Raw genomic sequence first — 11,972 nt, 5'->3', positions numbered from 1 at the left:
AAGGTGGTGCATAACTATCCAATGCTGCTGTAATCACAGCAAATCAGCAACTAGAGAAAGACTCAATTTAAATCTGTCCCCCAACGGGTTACAAAATAAAACAGCTGAGTGTCTATATGGTCAGGAATGCTGAAACATGTTAATGTTAAAACCAACTAATGGTATTCTTTATTACTTCAGTTCTAAGTTAATAGGCAAAACAAGGAAACCCTCCTTAACCATTATAAATTAATCTTTAATCTTCTTGCTTATTCTATTCATTTTCAAATTGTTTATCTAAGTTGTGTTACAAGCATGGTTAGATTTGTAACAGAATACAAAACTAACTGTATTTAGCGCTATATTTAAAAAAAAACAAGTTATCTGATTACAGTTAATGAATATCTTTTTGGAACACTTAAACCAATTATTACAAAATGTAATCTTCATTATTACTAAAGCTGAAACCTAAATAAATCATCACGGAACAGCTTTCTGTCCTTATCACTTAATTCTTTAAATAAAAACTAAAAAGCATTGTGAAAACTCCCACTCTTGAGAACATCTCAATCAATCAATCAATCAATCAATCAATCAATCAATCAATCAATCAATCAATCAATCAATCAATGTTTATTTATATAGCCCAATAAAACAAATGTTACATTTGTCTCAGTGGACTTCACAGTTTGTACAGAATTTCAGTATGACAATACGACACCCTCTGTCCTTAGACCCTCACATCGTACAAGGAAAAACTTCCAGAGAAAACCCATAGTTTAAAGGGAAAAATGGGAGAAACCTCAGGGAGAGCAACAGAGGAGGGATCCTTCTCCCAGGAAGGACAGACGTGCAATAGATGCCGTGTGTATATTGAAAAGATAATACATTTGCAGCATAGGTAGACCAAATGTTTGGAAATGCATGTGTGTATAATAGGAAGATGAATCCACGAGGATATCCATCCAGGACTTATGATCCAGGACCACAGCCACGACTCAAGATCCAGGACTCGCGATCCATGACACAGGACCGCAGGATCATCCATGACTACGGATCCCGGCGTATATAGACACCAAAAAGAAAGACATTTGGGGAAGCTGGGTTAATCGGAACATGAGACTACACAGGTATAGACAGAGAGAAGGAAGAAGTAAGATGTCCCTCGACAAACTAAGCCTATATCAGCAAAACTAGGGGCTGAATCTAATCAGCCCTAACTATAAGCTTTATCAAAAAGGGAAGGTCTTAAGCGCACTCTTAAAAATGAATAGGGTGTCTGCCATCCGAACACAAACTGCAAGCTGATTCCACAAAAGTGGAGCTTGATAAGAAACGGCTCTGGCTCCCATTGTACTTTTAGAGACTCTAGGAACAACCAACAACCCTGCATTCTTGGAACGCAATGCCCTAGTAGGGTATAATGAGTTATTTAAGGTAAGATGGCGCCTGCCCATTAAGGGCTTTGTAGGCGAGAAGAAGAATTTTAAATTATATCCTGTGTTCTATAGGGAGCCAGTGTAAGGCAGCCAGAACAGGAGTACTGTGGTCCCTTTTCCTAACTCTGGTTAGTACACAAGCTGCAGCATTTTGAATCAGCTGAAGCGACTTGACTGACTTCTTGGTACACCCTGATAATAAGGAGTTACAATAATCCAGCCTTGAAGTAACAAATGCATGAACTAGTTTCTCTGCATCGTTTTGAGGCAGGATGTGCCTGATTTGTGCAATGTTACGTAGATGGAAGTAGGCGGTCCTTGAAATTGATTTATGTGGGCGTTAAAGGATAAATCCTGATCAAATATAACATCAATATTCCTTACAGTCTCACTGGAGGCCAAATTAATTCCATCCATAGTTAGTATATCTTTAGATAATTTGTTTCGTAGATTCTTTGGGCCGAGTACAATAACTTCAGTTTTGGTCGTGTTTAACATCAAAAAATGTAAGGTCATCCACGTTTTTAAGTCCTTGAGGCAGTCTTGAATTTTATTTAGATGATTAATTTCATCAGGCTTGATTGATAAATATAGTTGAGTATCATCCGCATAACAATGAAAGTTTACAGAATGATTCCTTATAATATTGCCTAACGGAAGCATATATAATGTTAACAAAATAGGTCCGAGCACTGAGCCCTGTGGCACTCCATGGCTAACTTTGGTTTGCGTGGAAGATTCATCGTTGACACGTACAAACTGAGAGCGTTCAGAAAGATAGGACCTAAACCAGCCTAAAGCAGTTCCCTGTATGCCAACTAAGTGCTCTAGTCTTTGCAATAGGATATCATGGTCGATAGTATCAAATGCAGCACTGAGATCGAGCAAGACAAGAATAGAGAGAAGTCCCTTGTCAGAGGCTATTAGAAGGTCATTTGTGACTTTAACCAGAGCTGTCCCTGTGCTATGATGTGTTCTAAAGCCATACTGAAAATCTTCAAATAAATCATAGATTTTTAAGTAATCACACAGCTGTTTTGCGACTGCTTTCTCAAGAATATTTGAGAGGAACGGAAGATTAGAAATTGGTCTATAGTTGGCTAAAACCTCTGGATCGAGGTTGTGCTTTTTAAGAAGCGGTTTTATCACTGCTACTTTGAATGATTGTGGAACATAGCCTGATAATAAAGACATATTCATAATATTTAATAAAGAAGTGCTAATTAAAGGAAAAACGTATTTTAACAGCTTAGTTGGAATCGGGTCTAAGATACACGTTGATGGTTTGGAAGAGAGAATCATTGAATTTTATTGTTCAAGGTTTATGGCTGAAAAGCATTCTAGTTTACTATCTAGTGTAATATTAGAGCTTAGGTTTCCGGGTGCTCTTGATAACACTATACTGGTCAAAGGCAAGAGGTCATTAATTTTGTTTCTAAGAGTAACAATTTTATCGTTAAAAAAGCACATAAAATCATTACTACTGAGTGCTATGGGAATAGAAGGCTCAATCGAGCTGTGGCTCTCTGTCAGCCTGGCTACAGTGCTGAAAGGAAATCTTGCATTTCTCATCTATTAATGAAGAGTAGTAGGCTGCTCTCGCTTTACGCAGTGCTTTCTTATATTCATTGAGAGTAATATGCCAAATTAAACGAGATTCTTCAAGTTTAGTGGAATGCCATATCCTCAACACTTTTCCTGTCTCTCTCTCTTTCCTCCATGCACCCTGCAGCTGCTCCTGTCCACAAGCTTCTCATAAATCACACTAGGTGGGAAAATCCACTATTATATTTAATTTTAATAAAACCTTACCCTTAATGTACTTCATATACTCAGTAAACTTCTTTTTACTTTCCCTTAATGTTACTGTATCTAATATAATGTTTTCTTTGAAATATATTTAAGTACAATTCTAAGTTAATGACAAATACCATGAAATTAACAATGCAATGCAATGGTAACAATCAGTTCTCAAAACTTCTCATAAAAACCATAATGTGACGTAACTGTATCCTACAAAAACTATGCTAAACACAACAAATTATAGTTTCTTATTTATTTCAATATATCTACTACTTCAAATCACTCATTGATGTGTGTGTGCTGGTACATTTTCAATGTATTCATTCTCACTTCAGATCACTCATTGATCTTTTACTCCTTATTTAAACCCACTCCTTTTTTCAGGCATCAGAGAAAAGAGCAAGCAGACACACTGCTGCTCTTGTGGCTGATAAAACAAAGGATCTCCTCTTCTACAGAATCAGAAAGAGGGGGGGATACTTTCACAGACAAATACTGACACCCCCCGGCTGGAGCTCTCAGCCTTTTCAAGAGAAGGGGGCTTCTTTCAACAATTCACAACAGATTATTACCAAAACATCTATCAACATAAAACAAGACCTTTACTAATCAACAATGACAACCAACAGACAGAACAATCAACAGACAAATATCCGAATGTCTCGTTGGCTCCTTCTCTGTCTTCTGCTATCATTTTATTGAGTAGGAAACTGAGATCTATGGAGGACTTTTTACGATCCGCCGTTTTAATCCCACTGCTAATAAATTTTTCTGCTTGAACCCACTGTTCTCGTAAGCTCCTAACTCACGCTCTTCTCATTCAAATTCTCATTCCATTATGACTTCGTATTTTTTATCTGACTAGGTTGATATAGGTTTATACTATTTATTAATACACTGGACAATTCTTGTCGTTACTCTTAATGTCCTTATTCTATTTATTTGACTGCCCTGTCCTTAATTCAGACGTGCACATAGTCTGAATCCAAAATTCAAAGTTTCCAGCATCAAACAACACAGAATATTGTTATACACCCTGTTCGCCACCAGAGGGCAGCAGCTGACCAAGAATGAGCTTCCTCTGTCTGATAAAGCTCTCAGCTCTGCAAACTTTGTCTCCTGTCGACAATAACTATATACTTCTGCTCTTTCCTCTCAATTATTACACAGATTCGACGCAAAAAATCACACAGAGTTTATTCCCTTATACATTCGTGCAGGAGTAGACTACCTCACGGGGACCTCGCTGATTCACTTTACATTCTTTAGTAAGTTAAGGTACGGGAATGCACTACCCAACTCTTACAAACACTTAATAACTTATAACTCTCTTGGTGCCTTAGGTAAAGGAATGCTCTACCCGACTCTAAGCACTTTCTTTAGTGAGTTAAGGTACGGGAATGCGCTACCCGACTCTTACAAACACTTATAACTTAACTAAAATATGTATTGTATTTGTTACCGTGACTAAGAACACTGAGAACGCCGCTGACAACTAAAAAATGTTGTAGTATAGCCAAATAACAGATTTAGGTAATCAACAGGTATCTGCTTACCTTTGTATCTATGTAGGGCACCCTGGTTTAGTTGTCAGTGGTGTCGGGGTGTCCTCCCCTGGAATAAATTCCATCCGCTGGCTGCCAGTGGTCCTTCTAGAGACCAGCACTCATCACGTCGGGGTCACCAGAATTGTAGGAGCAAACACAGTGGTGGTGGCTTAAAGCCAACCTCCGCTCCGCGTCGTCCGTTAGATGAGCCTGGTCAGATCAATAAAAGAAGGAGTTCAAAACACCGGAATAAAAGTTATAACAATAATCTGATTTTAATGGTAAAAAAAAACACCAATACAAGTTACAGAGTACCCCCTAACAGAGCACTCCCCCCCAAATCTCGAATTGGTCGATTTAACTCATAAGCGAATCAGAGAGTCCGTGGGGAGGAGTTGTGTCGGCTGCTCACTCCCCTAGGTGTTCTTACTGGTTGGATTCACTTCTGGTCGGGCCCAATACAGCGAATCAGAGTTCTGGGAAAAAGTATTTTATTTCTGAACAGAGCGTGAGAGCTTCGGAAGTAAACAAGGAAAGAATCAATCTTTATCTTGCACCTGAATTCACTCCTTTACTTTCCCAAGGAATATTTCACACAAACTATTCTTTTCCAGACAATCAAACATTGTACAAAGATATATTGGCCCCAGAAAGAACCTTGAAAAGAATATGTGTATGTGCTGGTAACTGGGTCAGTGAGTGTAAGTGAGAAGGTTATATATATAGGATTACTTGAAAACAGTCCCAAATAATACATGTTCACTTCAATACAGTTTAAAAATAATACATGTTTACTTTAATACAGTTTAGAACAATATCTGTTAGGGCCCAGGCTGTGGGGCAGGAATCGGCACCTGTAGCTGTGGGGGAGGAATCAGCATCTGCTGTCGGGGAGGAATCACCACCTGTAGCTGCGGGGGAGGAAGAGTTCATTCTTTCTGCAAATTGAGCAAAGCAAATATCTTTTCAATACATAGTAGTTATTTGTCCCATGTGCAGACCACCACCATGTGCAAGTAAACAGAAATAATCAATTAAAGCAACGTGTCCACACCATCTCTGCGCTCTCTGACAGTGTGTCATCCTCATCTAGGCCCCCCTGAAAAAAAGAAGCAATGTAAATTGTCTATTTTATCCATATTCAGCTCAAGGTGACATACCAAAGGTTACGTTACCTCTATATGAGGTATAGTGGTTGATTGGGGGGGCAGCAACACCACGTTCTTCCCATCATCAGCAGAACAATAAAATACATGTTACTTACTCCCCAAAAAATTCATATAATATATATTTGTGTTTTATAGCATCCCAGCTGCTTAAAGCTCCCTGACTCTTACCCTGTATACAAAGGTGGTGGGAGCTGCTGCCACCAGGGTCTCTAGAGAACCCCCTTTCCACCCCTACCATCAAGGGCCGACCCTCATTGTTGCTGAGGGCCAGCCCCTCGGCAGGGGTGAACTCAGCTGGAGGAGAACCCCCTTCTGTCTTCCTCTGGTCCTTTTTTTTCTTGTTGGCTGCAAGAATTGGGAAAAATGTGACCGCTTTCCTATACAGTTATGAAACACAGACCAATTGAAGCAATACAAAACGTATATGTATTTTCAAGGTCTTGTTGGGAGCTGGGAGGTCCTGATAATTTATTCCGGGAAATTACTCTGACCTACTAATTGACCTAACCGAAGTTATTGAGTCTATGTAAGTTTACTGGTTGGCTAAGATCCACCAACGTCAGCAAGATCTCACCTCTATTAACTCCCCGAAGAACCAGGTTCAATTAACTGCTGTTTCAATTCAGACAACTCTCTTAAATCTGTTTAAGCGATCCCGAAGGATTTTGATATCAGTAAATGAGGTGTGGTCCTACCTAAATGTGAGTGTGGCAGGGTGCAATCTTACCTTTGAAGCAGGAGAGGAGAGCACTGATGTCTTTTAAGTTTTCCCAATCCAAAAGGTGGGATCAGTTTATTTGAAGAAAAATAGGTCCAAACTAATACAGGGTTTTTACCTTCTCTCTTTACAACATTTTAATCATACTAAACATATCATGCTGGGGTTATTTTATAATCTAAAACCTTAATTCATAGTTCACCCATTAAAGTCTTCCGACAAAATTCAAAAGGAATTTCCTCGTGGTGGCGAAGGTTCTCTAATTAGTTCTAAAATCCTGACACATTTAAGAATGGTACGCTTAAGAATTCCAACTCATTTATTAATTATTGGTTCAAGAAGTCCATCACATTTAAATAATGTTTTGACTAAGAAGTCCATCACATTTAAAGAATGTTTTGGCTAAGAAGTTCATCACATTTAAAGAATGTTTTGGCTAAGAAGTTTTCTCAGCATTCAATACACAGAGATTTAAGCAATAGTTACACAGCTCGAGAGAACCTTACCGAAAGCAAAAACCCAGCTCTGAGGGACAGAGCCTTTACCGGGAGAGAATATACCGGGGGAATCCCCCCCCCCCCCCTTCTCTCTCTCTCGCTCTCTCCAAAAAGCCAGTCTCTTTATGCTCCAAAAACCGGATAGAAAACCCCAAAAACACCTCCTCCATACCCAACCAATGAAAACAAGTGGGTATGGGCACTGATGTACAGGACTGGACATATTCTATTGGCTATGGCATAAGACACACCTTCCCATGTTTGTGTAAAAAAGGACATGACCCCTGCAGAAATTACTAAATATTATTCTCAGCTATGACATAACCACCTTTTTGAGGCCTCAATGTTTTTCTCCTTAAGTCAGGAGCCCCCCTCCTTGTGCACTGCTGTAGGGAGAGAGGGAAGAAACTGCCTTCTCCCTTATCAGTGACACCCATAACTTATTATAGGCCTTACACTCAACTTAACAAACCACTTTATTTATACTGTAAATATAGAAAAACATAACTTAGGAAACATTTTCATTGTGGGTTATAATCAATGTAATTGATTATATTTGATTATAACTAATTTTCGTTTTAAGTATTCACTTGATACTATGAAGATCTCAACACCCTCTTTTTAAAACGCGAAGTTATCAACACAGCAACAGATACAATTGTAAAAATACATACATATTCAAAAACCATCAACAAGCATTTTCATTATAGGTTTATACAATAATATGATTGATCATATTTGATTATAACTAACTTTCTTTTTAAGTATTCACTTGATATGATGATCTCAACAGTCTCAAGAGGGACATTTACCAGATTGAAGGATGTTCTTATTTTTTATTTTGGTCTGTTCCCAGGTCCTTTTGGAGCCGCCGGGATTACATCTGAAAAACGAAACAAAAAATGTCATGTACAGCTTGAATTAAAAACAATGCTATAAATTAAAAGGATTAAAACAAATATTAGGCTTAAAGTCCATTTGTGACCCTCGGCCGATGATATTATAAAGACAAAAAGGCTGCCACTCAATGATCAATTTGGTATTTTAATGACTATTTATCCGCTAAACTACCAAATTAATCTGGAAGCGTGACATGACTGCCGTCCAATACACTTTTTAAAGATGTGCAGCTGTGCACGCTGTTACATAGGACGTAATTTACTTACGCATTGACGGAGTCAGCAATTTGTTGCCAACCGCTTTGGAGACTTTTGGCAGCCCCAACCGTGTTGCTTTTAACCTTTATGATGTGCTTGAAGTCCTCAAAGCGGCTCATTCGCTGTGAAGTACGCTGCTCTAGCCTTGTCCATGTTTGTGATTAGTCGAATGCTCCAAATACCACCCCTTTTATGTGAACGCGCACCTAACTAGATAGGATACGGCTGGCTTGAGCAAACAAGTTGATAGCCAGCGTTGCAGGACAGTTTAGCGAGAGCGGCTTTGTTTTGGATTAAAGTGGACCTATCATGTTATATCTGAATAATATAGTGTAGGACCATACCTATATAAGGCATATTTATACTTTTTATTTTTCAAAATACCAAACAGATCATGTATTTTAGCCATTCCTCATTTCGCTCAATTTAACACTGTCTTTTCATGGGCTGATTCTGTGAGAACAGCACCATCTACAGGCCTGGAATATGTACTACAGCGTCTCCAATGTCCTTGGCTGTCTCCTCCTGATTGGTGGAGTTGGCCCAATAGCCGTAGCGCCACTTCAGTGACGTCATAGAAGTGTTCAAATCTGGATCAGTCTGTATCAGATCCGTTGCAGCCCCTTTTTAAGAGATTTGGGTATGGAGGAAAATAGAGAGGGTTGTGTTTTCTGACACTTGGTGAGTTCCCTGGAACAGCGGGGACACATATTCATGTATAAAAGACGTACAAAAGTGCATTTTGCATGATAGATCACCTTTAAGTCAACCAGATAATTCAAAACATATCCAGGATAGGTTGAACTAGATCAGGGGTCGGCAACCCGCGGCCCTCGGGCCGCAAGCGGCCCTTTAAGCCCTCTGCTCTGGCTCCCTTGAGCTTAGACAAAAAATAAGAAGGAAATAAAATAAAAGTATTTGTAGGACTATTTATATTTTGTTGCACGGTTGAAAATGTTTCGTATCTTGTATTTTGAGGTGATACTGTGACACATAAATAAAAAACTAAACGGTTTTAATTAGGTCAACTAAAATATGCGTCACATCCTGCTACGGTCCCGCGCGAGCGACTTTTCCTGCGGGTGAATAACCTGAGCCCCGGCTCGATGAGCGAACTATGGATAAATCAAAGAAAAGTACCGGAGGAACACAGGATTTAATTCTGTGTGGACAGAGTTATATGCTTTCACAGCAAACGATGCTGGTTTACCGGTATGTTTGATATGTAGAGAAGTTGTCAAAGGTGCTGCACTGCAGCCTTTATGTATCGAGAAACAACGGGAACAACACGGAGAGGAAGACAGCTGACGATCTTCAGTCATAATTCAATGGGGTATGGAATTTATTTCAGAAAACACTTTTTGTTATATTCCATGGAATGCTCTTAACATCCCGATAGCAATGAATATATTAAATGCTTTGACAATAAATACATACAAAAATTAATCTCTGGAAGCCGTAGCGCTGTAAAAAGCACGACCAATCTTCTGAGCCGGCCCGGCTAAAATAACTGGATGGCCTACCTGCCTGTCAGCCTGTCAGCCTTCCATCTCTGCACACATTTATCTCGTGCCCTCATTGGTCATGTGCGCGTTCTTGTGTGTTGGAGGAGGGGCTCTGTGAGGAAGTCTGAAGGAAGAGGCATATTTTTTCCGGTTGTGTATTTTCAAATTCTAGCGCACTCGAGCTGGTTTCTCCATTCTTACCTACCCTACCTTTAACTCTTTTTAGGGTGCAGCTATATGTTTTATTTATTTCAAAGTGGGCCCATTTTAATAAAAAAATGTTTCCTTCAAATGTGCAGAGGACTCCCCAAGTGCTGTGTTTAATTTATTTTAAAGTAGGCCTGTGTATTATTTTTAATTCTCCTTATAGGAGTTCTTTGTTTCTTATTAGAGGTTAACAGTTTTATATAATGTAATAAATACCCTAATAAATGCAAGAAAACTGTAGTTTTTGTCTGATATAACAATAAATACAACTTTATTAGCTATCAAGCTATGAAATATGTTTTGCGGCTCCAGACAAAAAATTTTTGGGAAAAAGGAGCAAAATGGCTCTTTTGGTCAAAAAGGTTGCAGACCCCTGAACTAGATTCATAGCATCTGGGCGCATGATGTGTAAATAACCCAATTTGTGTTCTGTGAAACTGAAAAAGAATATGACATTGTTTGTGTTACTTTCGTTGCAGTTGTATATGTCTTAAATGTAATTTAGGTTAACTTCCTGTTTTATTTAGATGCTTTTATTTTGAAGGCAAGTTTATGCTGTTGACAGGAAGTTGTTGTTGCTATGGAAACGTTGTTTTCAAATTACCATGAACAGTCATTTACACATGTAGGCTAGTGCTAAGTGCTGTCGGAGTGCACCGGAACGAATGCCACTATCACTAAAAAAAAAAAATACACGCATACAAGGTCATCATCTTAACAGTTTTTTATGCTCAGACATTTTGGAGGGCAGGAGCTCAAGTGAGAAAAAGGGCACTTCCCATAATAATTTATAAAAAAATGTTTTAAAACAAAAAGTTAAATATAGTTGCACATCTCTGACTTACCAACCAATTCATTGTAATACCCTCACACCCACGCAATTGTTTAATACTCAACAGACTTCTACAAAATAATCAGTTAACACAATGGCCTTCTTTAGTATTCACTGCCAAGAGCAGACAACAACAAAGGAAACTATGCCACAATGTGCATGTTTTCTACTAGTTAAAATGGCTATAATAATGAGTTTATTTTAGCTCAACAAAAAGTCCTTTGAATTATTTTTGTAGAAAAAAAAAAATTCAAAATCAACAAAAATCTTCACACAAAACTGAAAAAGGCTGTACATAAATACGCAAACCAACCTACAGTACACTGTAAAAATAAACAGGGTATTTTAACTTAAAAAGCTAAGTTCAAGAGCTGCCTTATATACATGAGTTGACTTAAAGTAAAAATGTACTTTGTTTCAACTCACTAAGTTAAGTTATACAATTTGTTTTATTAATGATCATCCATTGTTATAACTTAATACTTTGAGTTAAAAAAACTTACAATTCTACATTAGTGAATCAAGAAATGTTCATGATCTAGTCAAATCAACTTTAAATTCTACCTTATCTTAACTCCCAATTCTAAGCAAGGAGAACTTGTAACTATATTTGTTTCCAATTCACAAATTCAAGTTATGTTATGTTGACAAGGCAGCAATTGCACTTACATTTTCATACTAACTAGTGTTTTTTATTTCTAACTCTTATTATAATGACAAGTTCACCAGTTTCCTTAAACTTCTTACTGACTCAACTTTGAAAAAATTAAACATCACCCAAATGTATAAAAAAGGAGATCAAGGCTTGAAGTTACTGCAAATGCTCTTGCATTTTTATTTTTGAAGTAGAACAAATGTGGAGTGTGGAACGTAGACACTACTCCTTACCTCTAACCAATTAAGGTTCCAGTGGGGACCTTTCTCCCTGCATGTGCCTTTCCACCTGTTTCCTACTTCTTACTTGCTACCCTTTTCCCTCAACCTATCCTAAGGGAGTGCATGTAGACACGTTAGTTTAGCTGCTCGCTTACTCCGTCTTTCTGTCTGTTTGTACCTGTGTACTCTCATGTTCCGATTAACCCAGCTTCCCCCAAATCTCTTTTTTGTGTCTATCTTTTC

At 38.3% G+C, this 11,972-nt stretch overlaps 1 long non-coding RNA gene across 1 annotated transcript; it reads right to left on the bottom strand.

Moving 5' to 3' along the window:
* Nucleotides 1-901: 901 nt before the first annotated feature.
* Nucleotides 902-6,266, bottom strand: LOC307014306. Its single transcript, XR_013801211.1, has 6 exons — nt 6,106-6,266; nt 5,944-5,991; nt 5,823-5,867; nt 5,623-5,706; nt 4,778-4,978; nt 902-1,029 (listed from the first exon to the last, which is right to left on the bottom strand). It is a non-coding gene; the product is annotated as an uncharacterized lncRNA (long non-coding RNA).
* Nucleotides 6,267-11,972: the final 5,706 nt, after the last annotated feature.

Source organism: Notothenia rossii, assembly GCF_949606895.1.
Source record: "Notothenia rossii genome assembly, chromosome: 1".
Taxonomy (NCBI): Eukaryota; Metazoa; Chordata; class Actinopteri; order Perciformes; family Nototheniidae; genus Notothenia; species Notothenia rossii.
Note: the sequence above shows the minus strand (reverse complement) of the source record. Positions and strands in the feature narration are given on the sequence as shown.